General features: G+C 45.7%; 1 pseudogene; it reads right to left on the minus strand.

Annotated features, from left to right (window-relative positions):
* The window catches only part of LOC135679694 (protein CCA1-like), a 56,554-nt pseudogene that overhangs the window by 7,252 nt on the left and 26,788 nt on the right, over window positions 1–22,514 (minus strand).

Below are 22,514 nucleotides of genomic sequence, written 5' to 3' on the forward strand. Positions count from 1 at the left end.
TGTAAAGTACAGAAAATACAATGCTGTTGTGGAACAAATGAAAAGCGTGTATACAAGTGTTTACCTCTTGCAGTGCATCACCTTTGATGTCCATTACTTTATTTGTGCTTGGTGATATTGATTTTAATGGCTGCCCACTTGTTGTTTCATGAGGTGTGAGAAAGCCTGCACCAGACTTTCGTGGAAATCCATCGTTTGACTTACTTTTAGGTCTTGGAGGAGGGATGTCTATATCATGTTCTTGTATGGAGATATACCTTTCTCAATGTTAGTGAACAAACATGTTGTGACTGACGAGTTAGCATGGCTAGGCCCATCTGCCGACGTTGGGAACCTCTGGTGGAACTATTGAGTTGATGGAGTAGTTACGCCCTTCAAATGCGTCGGGCGTCAGTTGAGGTGGCAAGGTCGGCCTGAGCCTCACTGCGGGTGGGCACTCCAGGGCCGATTGATATGAGTGTTGTTCGTGGGAAGGCGTGTCCTCTCTTCCCCTCGGATGGTTGGAATTCCTCCTGATGTGGAAGCCTCCTAGAGATGAGAGGTGCAGGCTGACACTCGACGGGTTTGACTCGTTAGGTCACCCTCCCCTGCATACCGAGCACCGTCTGCGGGAAGAAGGCATTCGCGGCTTGGTGGCGACCGCCTCCCTACAAAAAGGCCCTCGTTAGGTAAGTCCCGACTTTGGCCCCTCTGACGAGTAAGTTAGATTCGTCCCGAATCTTTCCTCCCTTCTTTCTCCTCTCCTTATCTGGTCGGGCCCAGGGGTATTTATACCTGCGTGCGGGAATTGGTCGGGCCTGGGTCTGGCATGGCCATTGACTCTAGGGGCAGAAGAACCTCTCTGACGAGATGGCATCTTCAGGGGTGCTTGAGCATCGTTAGATGACACCGCCCCCAGCTCTTGGGGTGGTCAAGCCGTACAGTAGTACCGTTAGAGCTTTAACATGGCGTGCATCCCACGGTTCTGGAGGCGTACAGTGGCGCGTTACATAGGGCCAAAATACGCCCTATCGCCTCCACACACACACACGCCCCCACCCCGAGGCGTGCCGACGGATCGTTGGCGGTCCTGGAGGCATGCTTGGGTTTAAGGGGTATGATAGCACTGGGCTTTTTGCGGGAGGAACGAATTGATTCGTCGGGGGTAATTTAGGGAGGTCAATCCCCTGGTGTGGACAGGGCTGATCCTGTTGGATGGGGGTGTTATGGAGTGAAGCCGAGACGTAGATGTGGGCAATTTGTGATTGACGCAAAGTGACTCAGGTAGCGGGGTTCGGCTCAACCTAGGGGGCTCGGTCGTCGGTGTCGAGCCTGGGGGTCAAGTGCCTATGCTCGTTTTTGGGTTTTAATGTCGGCGATCACTAACCGAGAGTGATTTAGTACGCTTTGGTCGAAAACCAAGTGCAGTGACCGAGAGGGTGGATCTGGCCTCGAGTCGAGCATGAGAGCCAAGTTATAAGATCGGCTCTCCATTAGTTCTAGGGACCGAGTTGTGAGCTCGGCACCGTATTAAGTCTAGGGACCGAGTTGTGAGCTCAGCATCGTATTGAGTTTGGGGACCAAGTCGTGAGCTTGGCTCCGTATTGAGTCTGGGGACCGAGTTGTGAGCTCGGCTCCATATTGAGTTGCCAATGGGTCGCCAGTCGGGAGCGACCTAGAATGACTCGGGCGAGAATCGAGCTTGGGTTGCCGACGGGTCGCCAGCCGAGAGCAATCTGGAGCGACCCGAGCAAGAATCGAGCTTGGGTTGCTGATGAGTCACTAGTCGGGAGTGATCTGGAGCGACCCGGGCAAGAATCGAGCTTGCGTTGCCGACGGGTCGCTAGTCGGGAGTGATCTGGAGTGACCCGGGCAGGAATCGAGCTTGGGTTGCCGACGGGTCACCAGTCATGAGCGATCTGGAGCGACCCGGGCAGGAATCGAGCTTGGGTTGCCGATGGGTCACCAGTCGGGAGTGATCTGGAGCGACCTAGGTAGGAATCTAGCTTGGGTTGCTGACGGGTCGCTAGTCGGGAGCGATCTAGAGCGACCCGGGCAAGAATCGAGCCTAGGTTGCCGACGGGTCGCTAGTCGGGAGCGATCTGGAGTGACCCGGGCAGGAATCGAGCTTGGATTGTCAATGGGTCACTAGTCGGGAGCGATCTGGAGCGACTCGAGCAGGAATTGAGCTTGAGTTGCCGACGGGTCGCCAATCAAGAGCGATCTAGAGTGACTCGGTCAATTGGGTTGCTGACGGGTCGCTAGTCGAGAGCGATCTGGAGTGACCTGGGTAGGAATTGAGCTTGGGTTAGGTCATACCTGAATGCTACCGTGCCATGTGGCGGGTCAGGCGGAACGTCAGGGGGCACAACGGGCGGAACGTCATGGGGCACAACGGGAAACTTCATTTTGAGCGGCGCTTGGCAAGGGGTTTCGAGTGAGGGGACATCTTTGGTGGGGAGTCTAAGGCAGGCGTTGTTAGGATCGGAGCAGCACTAAGAGGGGGGGGGGGTGAATTAGTGCAGCGGATTAAAACTTCGGTTTTAGAAAATCTTTCGTACGATAAAAATAATGTTTCATTTGAAACCGTTTCAATTGCATTGAAAGTGTACGTAATAAGATGAGGGCAGTGAACTTAGCAAAGTAAAGGTTTGCAGAAACATAAATGCATAAACATAAACGCAAACCGGAGATTACGTCGATTTTAAAGTGGTTCGGTCAAATGACCTACATCCACTTGCGAGGCCCCTCTTCGATGAGGCTCCCACCTTCCACTAGCAAATCTCTTGAAATGGAAGGGTAAATACCCCTCTTACAACCTTTTACAAGCAGTTCAACCTCTTACAAATTTTCAGTAAGAAAGAAAGAGGAGAACTCTCTAGCAAATTGAAAACAAGACTTGCTAAGACTTTCTAAGACTTTTCTCTCAATCAAAATGCTTCTCAAAAGTTATATTCTCAGCTGAGACTTGAGGGGTATTTATAGGCCTCAAGAGGATTCAAATTTGGGCTCCAAAAATTTGAATTCTCTTATGTTCCCGATGCTGGCGGTACCACCGCCCAGCCAAGTGGTGCCACCGCTCAGCACTCGGGTGCTGGGCTGTGCAATCGCCCAGCCCAGGAGGTGTCACCGCCCAGCTCTCGGGTGCTGGGCGGTGCCACCGCCTAGGCCAATTCAACTCACTGGTTGGGCTCCAAACTTGGCCCAAACCAGTCCGAACTCGGGCCCAATTGACCCCTACTTGGGTTATAGGATTAACACCTAATCCTAACCCTAATTAACGTGCTAACTACGAATTTAAAGACATTTTCTAAGCTATTACAAAGTTCGTAAGTCAAGACTTCTTCCGGCGAGCTTCCGGCGAACTTCCGACGGTCTTCTGATAAACTCTCGGAAACCATTCTGCGGACTCCCGGCAAGCTCCTAGACTTCACGATTTGATCTTGGCGAGTTCCAACGAGCTTCTTCGGTAAGCTCCGATCTTTCTTAGTGAGCTCCGTGAACTTCCAACGAACCTTCCGGCGAGCTTCCGAAAAACCCTTCGGCAAGCTCCCTACTCATTCTCAGCTAGTCCGGCAGCATTCTCGACGAACCTTCGGACTTCCATCGAACTCTCGAACTCCCAACGAATCTTTTGCACTTGACTCCAGCACTTTGTTTCACTTTATGTCTTCATCGTTATCGTAGTTAATCCTGCACACACAAACCAAAACTCAACTCCGATCTAGACAATTATTACAACGCGAATTGACATTCTGTTGCCCGGCACGTCATTGGTTGGCGCTTCGTCCGATTCTTCGGTGCATCGTCCTCTCTTGCGGCTTGTTGCCCAATCGACGGTTGACCTCCGCAACCCCGATATCCTTGGCGCAATTTCGCTCTCCTTGGCCCGATGCCCGACATCCGAAGCATTCAGCCGTCCAATATCCTAGCGTGATCTCTTCCGGTGCAATGTCAATTCCTCCTGCGTTAATTGTCTAATCCTGATCGAGTAGACCTGCATCACTCAAAATGCAATTAAACATAAACATAATTATCAATTGGTTTCATCATCAAAATACGAGATTCAACAATCTCCCCCTTTTTGATGATGACAACCAATTGATGACGGAGTTAAACTTGACTCCCGGAGTTTAAACAAACTCCCCCTATCAATATTCCATATTGATATAACCTTGAATTCAAACTGAATTCAAGTCATTGCAATATTCATCATGAATACTTGCAACACGTTATTATGAACTCATGAATAGACTTATGCATATCATGTCATCAACATACTTCTCCCCCTTTGTCATCAACAAAAAGGAGAAGTACAACTATTCTTTGTGTTTGTAATATGAGTTCAACTCATTGTATGAAAAACATAATATTAAGTTTTATCATCATGCAGTTTTGAAGCTAGAAAATTTAGCAAGTAATGCATCATGCTTAGGACATTCAAGCTATCAAGTTTTAGATATGCAAGTTTTACAGCATACAAGATAGCACTTTTGGTAATGTTCAAGATAGCAAGTTCTACATCATGCAAGCTAGCAATATTGAGATGTTCAAGAAAGCAACTCTTGCTTCTTGAAATATGCAAATTTGTCAAGTTTTGCTAGATGTGTAAGTTAGCATTTTTGCCTCTTAAGATAGGCAAGATAGCACATTTGCTTCTTTTGAGATAGCAACTTTTTGCTTCTCTTTAGACTACAAGCTAGCAATTTTTACGATATGTAAGTTTCACAATATACAAGCGAGCAAAAATTTCGAAAGCAAATGCAAGATAGCTTTCTTGTGTAAGCTCATAATTCTTGCTTCCTATTGCAATGTGCAAGTTGCAAGTTTTGCTTCTTGAGATAGGCAAGATAGCACTTTTGTAATTTTTGTTTCTTAAGATAGGCAAGCTTGTGATGTTCAAAATAACAAGCTCTTTCTTCTAGAAGTGTCATTTTTGCTTTCTTTGCAAAGTGTAAGCTAGCAAAATGTTTGAAAAAGTGATTAAGTTTTGCAACATACAAGCTAGCAAAAATGCCAAACTAGCAAGAGATAATGTTTTACATGAGGCAAGCAAACAATTTGGCAAATGTTACATTTGCATCTTCTCTTTTGAGAAGTGCAATTTTTGCTTTAATCTTGAATTGTGCAAGCTAGTTAGTTTGCCTCTTTTCATGATGTCCACGCTAGAAATTCTTGCTCCCTCTTTGTCATTGTCAAAAAGAAGGGAAGACCCTTATATCAATTTTCATATTATGACAAAGGTAAGTATCATTCTTATTTGTGCATCATTATATATTCAAATTAAAACATACACAATTTCAATAACCTTATTTTTCATACACGATACCGAAAAATAAATCAATCATCATTAATAAGCATATCATACATGATACTTAAACATTAAAATTTTCAAGCATTTATCAACATGTTGATTATGATACCAAACATTCATCATTTAAAGCATTTCAATCATTGTTTCAATCATCACTATAACTCATCATGCACAAAATGTAAAATCATCTAACATGATACAAACATTTATTTTCAAAATGTTTATCACTATTTTCATGTATGATAATAAAGTATTCATGATGCATATATCATCACAATACAAAGCAATTGCATGTATAATTTCAAATTATAAATATTTCAAATCATGAAGATATTAATTTGTCAAATTTCATCCGATCATTCATGATTATAACTTTTCATTTGTATACATCAAAATAATATCAAGAGTATTTCATGCATAATTTTAATCACCACATAAGGAATATCAAGAAGAAAGTAATTGGGTGATGCGATAAACATTTCATGAATACAAGGAATTGTATAAAAATCACATCATGAAAGATTAGAACACATGAATACCAAAAGGCATGATTTCTTTTTGAAAAACCTACTCATAAATAATCAAAAGAAAATTTTAGGAGATCGATTAATGAAAAAATCTTGATTCATAATAAATCTTAATTTGTAAATATCACGGAATCAAGATCATGATTTTGAATAAAACTCATTCAAATTCAAATCATCAAAATCTCAACATTTCTTTCAAGAGATTCAAAATGGCATAGATAGTTTTATTGGTCTCTTAGGTAGAAATCAATAAGATAGAGGATTACATTTCATTTTTATAAATTTCTATTCATGTGATTTGCTTCTTATGAGCATGCCTTAGTCTTTATATGCCAAATCAATATAAGCATTAAAGTTCAAGATGTAAAGACAAAATCTTATAAGACAACTCATTTATAAAATATTCATCATGTTTATTTTCATGAGATTCATAAGATTGGTAAAATAAATTCATTAATCTCGATAGAATAGAAAATTCATTTCCATTTCATACAATTGATTTCATGTAAGAGTGTTCAAGTCTTTTTGTGAAAACATTGTATCATCATTTAAGGTCAAAACATAAGTTTCGTCATAAAGCCGTCAAGACCAAACATATCAAAAATAAAATATCATAATATCACATCTATCATCAAAAGACTATCAAGAAATTCATACATAGATGTACATGCACTATGTCATCTTAATATGTCATGAGAATGTCATCTTAATTCGTTATAAAAATGATTAAACCAAAAACATGTTAATCCAAAATGAGAGTATCAAATCAACATTTACTTCAAAAACTCATGCATTACATAAAATCATCAAAATACACATGCATGGATTAATCCTAAGCATTATCACATATCATATAACTATAATCCATAATGTTGCATACATCATTCAACATTTCAAAACATAACATGCATGAAACCTTAGCAATATACTTTTCATTGATCAAATTTTTAATTTTTTCAAAGATGCTAAAAAAGAAAAACATGATATAATTTTTGAAAAATAATTTTTTTATTTCCTATTCCAACTATCTAAATTAAGAACTCATGAAAAACTTCAAGTAATTTCAAAATAATTCAAGAGAGTTGAGTTACTTACCTTGTAGTCGAAGCCCGTCAAAGCCCAATTCGCCGTTTCACCTTTGGAAGTTCTTGATTCATCCTTGGGTGCCTTCCTTTTCTTTGGCCTCTTCCTCCATTCAAGTTCATTGTTTATTTTAGATTTTTGTTTAATGAACTTATTAAGAGTTGGTGTTCGAAGTTCAAGTTCATCATTGTCCTCATCACTTGAGTCATCGCTCAAGTGGTATTCATTTGTCCGAGGTTCCAAATCCTTCCCGTTCTTTGGAAAGTGGTTCAAGTGTTCATTGTGTTCATCATGTGCATTGCGCACCATTTCTATTATCATTAATGAGCCGATAAGTTCTTCAAGTGGAAAAATATTTAAATCTTTTGTTTCTTGTATTGCCGTTACTTTTGATTCCCAAGCTTTAGAAAGTGATCGTAAAACTTTACTAACAAGTTCAAAATTCAAGAAACATTTGCCAAGAGCTTGTAAACCATTGACGACATCCGTGAAACGGGTGTACATGTCAACAATTGTTTCGCTCGGCTTCATTTGAAAAAGCTCGAAATCATGCATTAAAATGTTGATTTTCGAATCTTTAACTCTAGAAGTGCCTTCGTGTGTGATTTCAAGAGTGTGCCATACGTCGAAAGTTGTTTCGCATAAAGAAACTGTTGGGAAATCATGGGGGGCGACATCATATGCGCAGCGGAAGAACAAGAAAACAAAAAATCCCCGATTCCCAAAAAGATGTTCGTCGTCGTGCGAAGATTGGTGCGCAAAATCCGTAAAACACAAAACTGCATATAGAGATTGTGTTACCTAGGGAGATCGTATATCCCTGTTTCCTTGCAGATCCTTAGGAGAGGGTGAAGGAGGTCAAGCGTCCTCCTCTCTAGCGGTGATCCACACAGCAGGGTTGCGACGACGCTCCTCAAAACTCCAGGCCTACTCTGAGGTGGATAGGGAGAGGAGAATAGGAAAGGCAAGCAAAGACTCTAGCCTATGAGGCTGTGAATCCCTCCTATTTATAGAGATCCCGTGTCAAACCCTAATGGGTCCTTCCCTAGTGGGTATTGGATCTGCATCCAATAAGACAAGGGCTCCGTCGGATATCTTATATCCGAACCTCTACTCATCGTAATGCTTACCATATGTGTGTGACCCTCTAGGCCCAATATCGAGCTGGCCGTGAGTCATACCTGTCAGAACTCCTTCTAACTCAATGAATTATTATCTCTGTAATAATTCACTCGACTCATCGACTACGGACGTACTAGGCCACTACGCCGTAGTCCCTAGACGATATAGGGGAATCCAATCCATTGGACCTGTCTGTCCTCAGTTACCATGTACCTATAGTCCCTCATCCATCTAATATCCCAGAGACCGTATATCGAGCATGGTGTTGTCAGACCCATACGGTTTCTACTCGAGTCTCGCTCTAATCGGATTCTCCCGGAGAACTCTTTCTCTCTCAACCCGAATGACCCTGGCCAGGGATTTGTCTGAGCAAGAACACATGGGATATTCCTCTCATGACGCAGAGAGTGGATGATCCTCTATCGACACTCAATAGCCCTCGTAAGGTCGACTACCACTCCCAATGACCAACTGTACTAGATTTGGGACAGCCAAACCTATAAGTATGGTATCAAAGAGTGGAGCACTCATACAGGACATCCTTGGTGTCTCAAGTCTAAGGACCAGATACACCACTAAGACTACGGAATCACTGTCTGACAATAAGGCATCATCAACCATCCAGCATTCCGTAAGCGGATCTATCAGTGAACTCATTCTCCAATGAGCACCTGTATTGTATCCTTAGTGTCCCTACACGAGCAGCTATGAGACCAGCTGCATCCATCATATGGACGAGTATACAGCACACCAGTCTATCCGGTTATCACGATGTCCCTCTCGAGTAACCTATGACCGGGATTATTTAAGATATGTGTTTGAAGGTGAATCGATCTCATTATCGTGATCTCATCACGATCCGATTCCCATTGCACAAATCCAAGGACATCACAATATATATATGCATTTATGCAATAGTTATAAAGTGATATACGCCAAAATATAATAAGCAAAAAGATTCTGTATCAAGTCACACGTGCCATCACTCACGTGATTGGCTTGCTGGGCACCTATGACTAGCAATCTCCCACTTGACCTAAAGCCAATCACCTATGTGTCTGATCCCCATCAGACCCCTGTGACGCTCAAAGACAATCTGAGACAACGGCTTTGTCAGTGGATCTGCAATGTTATCTTCGGATGGAACTCTTTCCACTACTACATCTCCTCGGGTTACGATCTCTCTTATAAGCTGGAACCTCCTCAGAACACTTCTGATGAGACCCGGGTTCCCTTATTTGAGTAATCACCCCATAGTTGTCGCAATATAAGGAAGTCGACTTGTCGCTATCTGTATCGACTCCCAAACCTGTGATGAACTTCTTCACCCAGACTCCCTCCTTTGCTGCATCAGATACAGCAATGTACTCCGCCTCTGTGGTCGAGTCAGCAGTGGTATCTTGCTTGGAACTCTTCCAGCACACTGCTCCTCCATTCAAGGTGTACACATACCCTGAATTCGACTTGCTATCATCGACATCAGACTCAAAACTTGAGTCAGTGAAGCCTTCAACCTTAAGGCTATTACCTCCATATACTAGTAAAAGATCCTTAGTCCTTCTCAAGTACTTAAGGATACACTTTACTGCTTTCTAGTGCTCCAAGCCTGGATCCGCCTGATACCTGCTCGTGACACTCAGAGCATGCGCTATATCAGGCCTAGTACATAGCATGGCATACATGATATACCATATTGCTGAGGCATAAGGTATCATATCCATGTTCGCCCTTTCTTAGAATTTTCAATGCCAAACCTTTTGACAATGGTTTCTATGTACCTGGACTAGGACAATCCAAGCATCCTCTTGGATCTATCTCTATAGATTCTAATCCCCAAGATATAGGATGCTTCCCCTAAGTCCTTTATGGAGAAGTGTCTAGATAACCAAGTCTTTACTGTGGATAGCATTCCTACGTCATTCCCAATGATGAGGATGTCATCCACATATAACACCAAAAAGGTGATAGCGCTCCCACTTACCTTCCTGTATACACAAGGCTCATCTTCGTTCTTAACGAAGTCATAAGATCTGATTGACTCATCAAATCTTATGTTCCAACTTCGAGAAGCTTGCTTTAGTCCATAAATGGATTTAAGCAACCTACACACCTTATCTGGGCAGTTCTTAGACACGAATCCCTCAGGTTGCATCATATACACCTCCTCCTCGAGGTTCCCATTGAGGAATGCGGTTTTCACATCCATCTGCCAGATCTCATAATCATAGTGTGCTGCAATAGCCAATAGAATTCTGATGGATTTTAGCATTGCTACGGGTGAGAAGGTTTCGTCGTAGTCAACACCTTGCCTTTGACGATACCCTTTAGCCACTAGCCTTGCTTTATAGGTCTCTACCTTTCCATCTACTCCAATCTTTTTCTTAAAGATCCATTTGCAACCGATGGGTACAATACCTTCGGGCGCATTAACTAGGTTTCAAACCTTATTGGAGTACATAGAATCCATCTCAGAATTCATGGCTTCTTGCCACTTCCCGGAGTCTATACTCATAATAGCCTCCTCGTAGGTCTGAGGATCAATATCCTCAGCATCCTCTCCTCTAATATATCCCATATATCTCTCAGGAGGATGAGATACTCTATCAGACCTGCGTAAAGTTAAAACTTGTGTATTAGGTACCTGAACAGACTCGGGCTGTAGAGTGGTGCTTGAGCTTGGTTCTCTAACTTCGCTCAACTCTATCATTCTCCCACTGTCTCCGCCAAGAATGTGTTCCTTCTCAAGGAACACTGCTCTCTTAGCTACAAAGACCTTTTGGTCCTCGAGATGATAGAAATAATACCCACAAGTTTCCTTGGGGTATCCCACAAATTTGCATCGCTCTGTCCTTGATTCTAACTTATCGGGGTTGTGTCTTCTAACATGGGCAGGGCAACCCCAAATCTTAACAACCTTAAGATCAGGCTTCTTCTCTTTCCATATCTCATATGGTGTAGACACTACCGACTTAGTTGGAACTCTGTTCAGAAGGTAAGCTGCGGTTTCGAGGGCATATCCCCAGAATGAGATGGGTAGGTCAGCGAAACTCATCATGGACCGTACCATATCTAATAATGTACGATTTCTCCTTTCAGAGACACCATTGAGCTGAGGTGTATAAGGAGGTGTCCATTGGGATAATATCCCATGGTCCTTGAGGAACTGAGTAAACTCTGTACTTAAGTATTCACCTCCTCGATCTGATCGAAGAGTTTTGATACTCTTTCTAGTCTGGTTCTCCACCTCATTCTTATACTCTCTGAATTTCTCAAAGGCCTCGGACTTGTACTTCATTAAGTACACATATCCATACCTTGAGAAATCATCAGTAAATATAATGAAGTAGGAGTAACCTCCAATGGCATGAGTTGACATGGGTCCACATACATCACTATGTATGAGTTCCAACAACTCAGTGGCTCTCTCTCCAGTTCCACTAAATAGAGAGTTGGTCAATTTTCCACGAATGCAAGGCTCACAAGTTGCATAAGACATATAGTCGAATGGATCTAGTTATCCATCATTTAGCAACTTTTGAATCCTTCTTTCATGGATGTGACCTAGCCTACAATGCCACAGGTATGCACTATTCAACTTATCTCGTTTCCTTTTGGACACATTTACATTCATGATATGTGGAGTGGTGTCTAACATAAATAAACCATTATGCAATGTTCCTTTCGTGATGATCTTATCATCTAATAATATCGAACAACCATTGTTCTCAAAAACAAATTTATATCCACTAACTGTTAAACATGAAATGGAGATAATGTTTTTGATAATAGAAGGAACAAAACAACATGCATCTAATGCAATAAAAGCTCCACTAGGTAGATGTAGGGCGACCTCTCCAACAGCTAATACAGCAACTTTTGCTCCATTACCCATCTTGAGGTCCATCTCGCCTCTCTCTAGTCTCCTAGGCCTTGCCAGAACTTGCAACGAATTGCATATATGATAAGCACTACCGGTATCCAATACCCATGTGTTATCATAAGAGTCTGACAAATGGAGACTGATTATGAATGTACCTAAAGCTTCATCAAGCTTTTGTTTCGCCCTTTCTGCAAGGTACTCTTTGCAGTTTCTCTTCTAATGCCCATCTTTACCACAGTGGAAGCACTGGCTTTTGTCCTTTGCTGGGTCTTTCTTAGCAACCTTTGCTTTACCTTGTTTGCCCTTGCCCTTTCCCTTCTTAAGGGACCTTTCTGCTTTCCTTTTCTTTCTGGTCTCACTAGTGTAGAGAACTGGCTTCTCTTTCTTAATAGTACTCTCTGCCTCCCTCAACATATTGAGGAGCTCTCGGAGAGTCACCTCAAGCTTGTTCATATTAAAATTCATTATGAACTGTGAAAAGGAATATGGTAGGGACTGAAGCACAATGTCCACACACAAGTTATCCTCTAGGACCATTCCTAGACCTGTGAGTTTCTCTATCCACTCAATCATCTTTAGGACATGGTTCTGAACCGGTGTCCCCTCAGTCATCCTAGCGCGGAAAAGGCTCTTGGATATCTCATATCGTTGAGTCCTTCCCTGTTCCTCAAACAATTTGCGGACATGTAGGAGAATGGATCTGGCATCCATCTTTTCATGTTGTCTCTGTAACTCCGGAGTCATAGAGCCCAACATATAGCACTGAGCAAGAGTGGAGTCATCAATGTACTTCACGTAGCGAGCGATCTTATCCTCGCTTGCCACTTCTTCGGGCGTAGGGATCATTGTATCAAGGACGTACACGATTTTCTCCGCTGTGAGAACAATTCTCAAGTTACGGAGCCAATCCGTATAATTTGGACCAGTGAGGCGGTTGACATCAAGTATGCCACGTAAGGGATTTGAAAGCGACATTTTCTGAAAATAAAGATGTAGCAGAAATGAATAACATGCAGATTTTGCAAGAAATAAACTATCAAGATATGGACTTCTATCTTAATATGCTCCCACTATTTTACTAACGAGTCACGCGACACCCTCAGCACGTGAAACGGAAGTCTCCGGCAGACTTCTAGTGGGGATCAGGATCCAATCAGCGTCTTAGTGTAACCTCGAGGGACTCGACCAATCACACTAAGCCTAAAAGGTAGGCAACTCTTGCCGATCACAACTCCTTGTGATTCCCGTCCTGTTCGGCCTCCGAATCACCATGGCCTCGAGGGACTCGACCAACCATGATGCTCGGTTAAGTCAACACCTTCGTTACAAGATGAGTCTGATTTGATGATATACCCTCGAGGGACTCGACCAAGCATACCATGCCCTCAGGTCACCGGTGACATCTCTATGTCGTAAGCAAGATAGCGAATCGCGATATAGGTGAGTCTCGAGGGACTCGACCAACTCAACCTACACCGGGAATCGGTTCCTACTCATAACGATGGAAGGCCACGTGGGTCAATCTAATTGCCTCACGTTTACCGACTTAATATTATCGAGAGATGTTTCTATAATTTGGTCTCCTAATATGACATGTCACACATATACATATTTAATATATATCTACATCGCATGCAAATATATATACATATCTAGTATGTGTATAAGCAATCACATCAGATGATCATGGACCACAACCTAATATGATTAGGCCCGAGCTAGTAGGCCTAATCACTCACATCAAGATCTATGTGTGCAACGGTGCATCTCTATGCCCTGTGATCGTCCATCTCGTCCTCGTCGGTTCCGTCGACATCTTGATGCATCTCCATGCATCACGATCGTCCGTCTCGTGGGTCCCGCTATCACATCCACGCTCCCGCTGCGCCTCCTCATGTGATTACAACTTAATCATAGGTATGCAGGCGCGACAATAAACGAGAAATATAATGGAGGTTCGCAGACCTCAATAATAATAATCACAAGTACACACATCACACGATCCATGATCATCCGTCCACACATCATACATCACATGTATAAATAATCATCATCATGTGGGACTACTAGATAATAATAAAAATAATAATCAACTAAACCTTTTAATTAATTAATATTTTTCTGAAATCAGGAACATGTAGGGAATTTCTCAATTCCTAAGGGTATTTTCGTAATTTGGACAAAAGATAGAGACTGGAATTTCTCAAATTCCGAGGGGCAAAACTATATTTTGCCCAGAAAACCCTAATACCCTTTCCCCTTTTCGCTGCTGCCGCCGCCGCCACCCTGCCGGCGGCGGCCGGTGCGGCGGGGCGAGGGCGTTGCCCTCGCCTACAAGCGACACGCTCGCTGGCGGCGCTGTCGCCGCAGGTGGGCTCCCCCTTCGGGCGTCGCTGCCTCCGCAGGCGGTGCTGTCCCGCCGAGCGGCCGCCCCTGTGGGGGGGGGGTTTCGCCCGCGGGAGCAGCGGCGACAGGCGTCGCGCGTCGTTGCCCTGCGGTGGCAGGCGCTGCTTCCTTTCAGCGTCAAGCGCCACTGCCCTGCGGCGCCTCTGCCCGTGGGTTGCCAGCCCCGCCGGCAGCAAGCCTGCTGCAAGCAAGCCGCCGGCCGGCTGTTGTAGACGCAGCCCCTGCGTTGCACGCACGCAGATCGAGGGTAGCAACTATTGCTGCCCTTTCTCGCTTTTGCGTCAACGATTTTGACGTCAATATTCTTTCTAAACGCAACACACGCAGTTCAAAACCAATCATTCGCACGAACAACCTGGCTCTGATACCACTGTTGGGAAATTATGGGGGGCGACATCATATGCGCAGCGGAAGAACAAGAAAACAAAAAATCCCCGATTCCCAAAAAGATGTTCGTCGTCGTGCGAAGATTGGTGCGCAAAATCCGTAAAACACAAAACTGCGTATAGAGATTGTGTTACCTAGGGAGATCGTATATCCCTGTTTCCTTACAGATCCTTAGGAGAGGGTGAAGGAGGTCAAGCGTCCTCCTCTCTAGCGGTGATCCACACAGCAGGGTTGCGACGATGCTCCTCAAAACTCCAGGCCTACTCTGAGGTGGAGAGGGAGAGGAGAATAGGAAAGGCAAGCAAAGACTCTAGCCTATGAGGCTGTGAATCCCTCCTATTTATAGAGATCCCGTGTCAAACCCTAATGGGTCCTTCACTAGTGGGTATTGGATCTGCATCCAATAAGACAAGGGCTCCGTCGGATATCTCATATCCGAACCTCTACTCATCGCAATGCCTACCATATGTGTGTGACCCTCTAGGCTCAATATCGAGCTGGCCGTGAGTCATACCTGTCAGAAACCCGATTGAACTCATTTTTGTCCAAAGCGCAAAATAAGGCATTCATAGCCTTTGCGTTTAAAGAAAACATCTTATTCTCCAAATCATTCCATTGGTTCATTGGAAGAGAAGACATTTCAAATCCATTTTCGACTATGTGCCATAAATTCAAATCCAAAGAAAGTAAGAAAACTCTCATTCGAGTTTTCCAATAAGTGTAGTCCGTCCCATTGAAAAAGGGAGGACAAATGAGAGAGTGACCCTCTTGAAAGCTGTAAAGAGCCATTTCTATTTGGGTGTTAAACCAAGGTAGAAAAATGTGGCTCTGATACCAATTGTTAGGATCGGAGCGGCACTAAGAGGGGGGGGGGGGGGTGAATTAGTGCAGCGGATTAAAACTTCGGTTTTAGAAAATCTTTCGTACGATAAAAATAATGTTTCGTTTGAAACTGTTTCAATTGCATTGAAAGCGTACGTAATAAGATGAGGGCAGTGAACTTAGCAAAGTAAAGGTTTGCATAAACATAAATGCATAAACATAAACGCAAACCGGAGATTACGTCGATTTTAAAGTGGTTCGGTCAAATGACCTACATCCACTTGCGAGGCCCCTCTTCGATGAGGCTCCCACCTTCCACTAGCAAATCTCTTGAAATGGAAGGGTAAATACCCCTCTTACAACCTTTTACAAGCAGTTCAACCTCTTGCAAATTTTCAGTAAGAAAGAAAGAGGAGAACTCTTTAACAAATTGAAAACAAGACTTGCTAAGACTTTCTAAGACTTTTCTCTCAATCAAAATGCTTCTCAAAAGTTATATTCTCAGCTGAGACTTGAGGGGTATTTATAGGCCTCAAGAGGATTCAAATTTGGGCTCCAAAAATTTGAATTCTCTTATGTTCCCAATGCTGGCGGTGCCACCGCCCAGCCAAGCGGTGCCACCACTCAGCGCTCGGGTGCTGGGCGGTGCAACTGCCCAGCCCAGGAGGTGTCACCGCCCAGCCTAGGCGGTACCACCGCCTAGGCCAATTCAGCTCACTGGTTGGGCTCCAAACTTGGCCCAAACCAGTCCGAACTCGGGCCAAATTGACCCCTACTTGGGTTATAGGATTAACACCTAATCCTAACCCTAATTAACGTGCTAACTATGAATTTAAAGATATTTTCTAAGCTATTACAAAGTCTGTAAGTCAAGACTTCTTCCGGCGAGCTTCCGGCGAACTTCCGACGGTCTTCCGATAAACTCCCGGAAACCATTCTGTGGACTCCCGACAAGCTCCTAGACTTCACGATTTGATCTTGGCGAGTTCAAACGAGCTTCTTCGGTAAGCTCCGATCTTTCTCGGTGAGCTCCGCGAACTTCCAATGAACCTTCCGGCGAGCTTCCGAAAAACCCTTCGGCAAGCTCCCTACTCATTCTCGGCTAGTCTGGCAGCATTCTCGACGAACCTTCGGACTTCTGTCGAACTCTCGAACTCCCATCGAATCCTTCGTGCTTGACTCCAGCACTTTGTTTCACTTTATGTCTTCATCGTTATCGCAGTTAATCCTGCACACACAAACCAAAACTCAACTCCGATCTAGATAATTATTACAACGCGAATTGACATTCTGTTGCCCGGCACGTCATTGGTTGGCGCTTCGTCCGTTTCTTCGGTGCATCGTCCTCTCTTGCGGCTTGTTGCCCAATCGGCGGTTGACCTCCACAACCCTGATATCCTTGGCGCAATTTCGCTCTCCTTGGCCCGATGCCTGACATCCGAAGCATTCAGCCGTCCAATATCCTGACGTGATCTCTTCCGGCGCAACGTCAATTCCTCCTGCGTTAATTGTCTAATCCTGATCGAGTAGACCTGCATCACTCAAAATACAGTTAAACATAAACATAATTATCAATTGGTTTCATCATCAAAATATGAGATTCAACAGGCGTATCTAGGGGATCCGAGGGGTTGTGACGGGCCTCAAAATGTCGCAGCTGTTGCTCTCGTCAGGAGGCCCTAATCGCTGTCTTATTGTGGGTCGCGCCTTTCATATATCCCCTAGCAGGGGTGGGTTGTCGTCACTCTTGTGATCAATCTTTCGTTTTGTGCTTTTGGCTCCTTCCTTGCAACCTCGCCGCTCTCTTTGGTTCAACTTTAGTCCCCGACGACCGGGCTTCTTTCTTATGACTTTGAGATCGAGATGTCTTCACCTTCATCTTCGTCTTCCTTCTCATCCCCCCTTCCCACTCCTTCTCCTTCTCCCCCGACTTCTCCTTCTCCTTTGGCGAGTTCTCGTGATGAAGTGGTGAGCGTATCCTCGGGTAGTACTTCACCAAGGATCTCTAAGGGCACCGTCGAGCTGGAGACCCTGAAGTCTTTGCATGATGTAGACTCGGTGGTCACCGAGGACTTCCTGAGAGTGCTCCATGACCACTATCGCATCCCAGAGCATTACCGCTTGCATGCTCCTTGTCCGGGGCAGCGGCCATACGACCGGTTCCCTAACTGATTCGGTCTGACGGTGGGGGTGCTCGAAGCCGGCCTATGGTTTCCGATGCACCCCATCATTAGGGATTGCCTTTACTTCTGGGAGATTTTCCCATCCCAAGTATCACCCAACTCTTGGCGGTACTTAGTGGTGTTCATCCGGGAGTGTCAGGAGGTTGGGATTAAACCATCCCACCCTCTCTTCCTGACTTGCTTTCGCTTGGGGAAGGGACCAGGCAGATATTATCTGACCACTCGAAGCGGTTTCAAGATTAGCGGTGCACCCTCCAATAACAAAGGTTGGAAGAGGCGCTTCTTCTTCATCAGTTGTGATCAAGAGTAGGGTTTCAGTACCGGGTGGGCCATTCGGTCCATTGATAATGCCCTCTCGTCGCTCCTTACTAGTGACACAACGCTGGTGGACCATCTGAGGAGCATCCTGTCCTCTTCTCAGGTAATAAAAGAGATGACCGAGGAGTGGATGGTTGGAGCTGAGTTAAGCCCCGCCACCGGGGGTATGGCTATTCGCATATAACGACTTATTTGTTCATTCCATGCCGTCTGATCGCTATCTGTTTTTGCAGGAATGGTGGACTTACGATCAATGACGAGGACGGCCAATACCAAGGCCGCCAAACCCCTACCTCGAGACGGGGAAGGTTCTGGAGGCAAGATTGTTCCGTTGGAGGGGACTCTAAAGAGGGCGCCGACATCACCAGCAATGGGGCGCCCTCCCAAGAGGACAAAGCTGGCAGTCCGGAAGACACCGGCCAATCGAGCCACGCGCTCGAGCGCTCCCCTGGCATCATCCAGGACCCCTATCTAGGGAGAGGGCATGGGGAGTGAGAAGGGGAAGGGGCTGGTCGGATCATCCGGTGGCGACCCTCCTAGGAGGGGGCCGACATCCCCCTTGGCGATGCGAGAGATGTGCCGCATCTTCTCCTAGCCTGAGGGCGGGCAATTTCAAGCCCAACTAATGGCCGACCTTCCGGTCGAGGAGCCGGGAGACCCTTTCGCCACCCGATGGTCGGCTTTGAAGGCCGACAGCCGACCTTGGGCTGACGGAGCAACCGCCCAAGAGTTCATCCGAGGGGCACTACACCCCTCATTGGCCAAGGAGTTGTACAGCTCCAACTCGGAGGTGCTGGTGGAGGGGGCGGCCAAGTCACTCGTCCGAGTAAGTGATGGCCTTCCCTTTTCTTCACCTTTTTGCTTTGTGGATGTTCACAGTGACTTTAATGTGTTGAATCTCGGATTTTGATGATGAAGTCAATTGTCATTTGTTGTCTAATCTATGTGTTGAGATAAGTGTGCAGGATTAACTACGATGAAATTTAGACAAGCAGCAGGAGTTGCACCGGAGTCAAGTTCATGATCACGCTGGGAGTTCGAGAGTTCGACGAAAGTTCGGACGGTCGTCGGAGGTTCTGCGAGAATAGATCCGAGAAGTCCAGAAGCTTGCCAAGCGAAGCTCGTCGGAACTCGCCAAGTGGATCGTCGCAAAGTCCAGGAGTTTGCCGGAAGTCCGCAGAAGAATCACCGAGGGTTCATCGGATGATCGACGGAAGTTCGCCGGAAACTCGCTGGAAGAAGCGATTGACGCATCGGAGCAAAGCTGCAGAAATTGTCTTAGATTTAATCATAGTTAGCACATTGATTAAGTTGGAAAATGGGAGGTGATCCCATTAACTTAATCTTGGGGCAATTGGGCCCCTAAAAAGATGAAATTGGGCCGAATGGAGCTAACCATTCGGACCCTGATTGCACCAGGAGGTGCAACCGCCTAGGCCAAGAGGTGGCACTGCCTGGGCTAAGCCTCCCAGCGAGACTAGGCGGTGCAACCTCCCTAGCCAGGAGGTGGCACCACCTGAGCTCAGTCTTCGAGCTAGACTGGGCGGTGCAACCTCCCTAACAGAGAGGTGGCACCGCCTGAGCTCAGTCTTCGAGAAAGTCTGGGCGGTGCAACCTCCCTAACAGAGAGGTGGCACCGCCTGAGCTCAGTCTTCGAGCAAGACTGGGCGGTGCAACCTCCCTGACAAAGATGTGGCACCGCTTGAGCTCGGTCTTCGAGCTCTGCCAGGCGGTGCAACCTCTCCAGTCAAGAGGTGCAACCGCCTGATCCCGAAATTCCGGGATTTGATCGTTTTGAGCTCCAAATTTGAATTGGGTTGGGGCCTATAAATACCCCACCCATTCAGCACTGAAGGGATACAGATCTACACCGAATTCTTGATCTTTTCAGTGATTCTAAGAGCTCAAATTTGTGTAAAGTCCACAAGTTCTCCTCTTTTCTGTTCTTCAAGTCTTGAGTTGTAAAGAGAGGAGAGAAAGGATCTGTAAGGGTTGTCTCCTGAGCCCGTCAAAAGGAGAGAAACTGTAAAAGGGCAGTTGGCCTTCGCCTATTGAAGGAAGGCCCCTAGTTGACGTCGGTGACCTCGCCGGTGGAGGAAGCCAAAAGTGGAGTAGGTCAAGACTGACCAAACCACTCTAAATCTCTGGTTTGCGTTTATTTTGAGCACTTTATCATTACTGCAAACCTCCTACATAGCTACTGCTCTCTGCGCTTTTTACGAACAAGTTTCTAAATTCTAATCTTTCCGAATCTGCATTCAGACGTCAAAAGGTGTTTTCGTACGATCTTTACATTGCAGCTTACATTTACGTCTTGAATCTGTTTATAACTGCGAACTGTCTTCTGCGCTTTTACGAACGAGTTTCTTTGCAGTTTACATTTACATTTTGATTCTATTTATAACTGCAAGCTGTCTTCTGCAATTTTACGAACGAGTTTCAACATTTAGACGTAAAACTGCATTTAGACGTAAATCGGCTTTCCTCGCACAATCATCAGATTTCAGTTTACGTCTTGATTTCAACTGCATACTGCCTTCTGCGAGTATACAAACGAGTTTCAAAGTTCAGACGTAAATCTGCGTTTAAGACGTAAATCTGCGTTTAGACGTAAATCTGCTTTTTGCAAATTACTTTTTGAGGTGTACAATAGCAGCACATTGTCTTTATACTTCTGCTCAAACTGCGCTTATACGCAATCTGAGTTTAGACGCAATCTGCATTTAGACGCAAACTGCGTTTAGACGCTAACTGTGTTTAAACGTAAACTGCACTTAATCATAAGTAATCTTAGAATCGGCTTTTGCATCAAAATAGTTTTTATCGAACGAACACAGCTTTCGTTTTTAATCGCTGAAAGATTTCCGCTGCACTAATTCACCCCCCCTCCCCCCTCTTAGTGCTCTCGATCCTAACATAATGCAGGGCCTACACTACGGGATGGCGCTGATCAACCGGGTCCTGGACGTCGGGGGCCCGCTTGGTCGTCAAATGGACCTTGACGACGCCCTCAGGAAGGTGAACCTGAAGCTAAGGGCTGAGGGGGGTGCGGAGGCGGTTGCCGTGATCGAAGGGCGCGCCACGGCGCTGGAGGGGGAGGTGGCTCGTTTGAAGGCCAAGCTTGATGAAAGCCGGTTACACATCCATTCGTTAGATGATGAGCTACTATCCCTCTCCCAAGACATTGAGGCTGCCAAGGCGGCGGCCTAGGCCACTGAGGAGGTGCTCGAGGAGGAGCGTATGAGGTTGTCCGGAAGGGTGGAGGAGGCGGTCACTGGGTACAAGGCATCCGCAAGGTTCGAGCGCAGCTTGGTGAGGTTAGGTCGGGTCACATACGAGTACGGGTTCCGGGTGGCCTATGCTCATTTTCGGGTGAAGTTCCCGGACCTGGACCTGTAATCGGATCCATTTGCCGAGGACCCTATGGACCAGAATGTCAACATGTCGGCGAATGTGCCTTTTGATGATGGGTTGCCGACTCCTCCCTTGGGCTAGGGGCTGCTTCCCTTTGTTTTTGTTTTGTCTTTCCTTCCCTCTCTTTTTGTCCAGTCGGGCATGGGGTCGGGTCACCCGACCGGAATATGTACATACTTTGCAATCAAGAATCGACTTCATTTTGGGAATCCTGGCTTATTTTTCTCCTTTGACCATGTATGTGCTGGCTCTCCATACCTTTATGGTGTCCCGACCAACTCCTCCCCCTTCAAGGGTAGAATTTCTTTAGGTTCGTGACATTCCACGTCCTCGGGAGGGGGTTCCCCTCCATTGTTTCGAGCTGGTAGGTGCCTTCCCGCACCATGTCGTAGACTCAGTAGGGGCCTTCCCAATTGGGTGCAAGTTTTCCCCTTGCTTGGGCCGGATCGCTCACTTCTACTTTTCGGAGGATGAGGTCCCTGACTTGAATAGGCCGCGGGCGGACCCTCCGGTTGTATATCCAAGCAGTCGCTTTCTTGTATGTCAGGGTGTGCAGGTGTGCCTCAGCTCTTCTCTCCTCGAGGAGGTTCAGGTTGGCCCGTAGTCCCTCCTCTAAGTGCCTTCGCTCATAGTGGGAGGTGCGCAAGGTCGGGAATACCATCTCGAGCGGAAGAATGACTTCAGTCCTGCACGCTAGGCTGAACAGGGACTCTCCCGAGGCGGCTTTGAGGGTTGTTCGCATCGCCCATAGAACGCTGGGGAGCTCGTCCACCCAGGCCCTGCACGCGCTTGAGATTCTCTTCTTGAGGCCCTCAATTATTGCTCGGTTCATCACCTCGGTCTGACCGTTGGTCTAGGGGTATGCAACCAAGCTGAACTTCAACTGAATTCTATAGGACTGGCAATATGCCATGAACTTACTATTGTTGAACTGGGTCCCATTGTCGACGATGATAGCCCTCGGGATCCTGAATCGGGTGATGATGTTCCTCCATGTGAAGTTCTGAACATGCCTCTCGTTGATGGAGGCCAACGATTCAGCCTCGACCCACTTTATGAAATAGTCGACCCCGACTATG

The sequence above is a fragment of the Musa acuminata genome, chromosome BXJ1-7 (assembly GCF_036884655.1).
Source record: "Musa acuminata AAA Group cultivar baxijiao chromosome BXJ1-7, Cavendish_Baxijiao_AAA, whole genome shotgun sequence".
Taxonomy (NCBI): domain Eukaryota; kingdom Viridiplantae; phylum Streptophyta; class Magnoliopsida; order Zingiberales; family Musaceae; genus Musa; species Musa acuminata.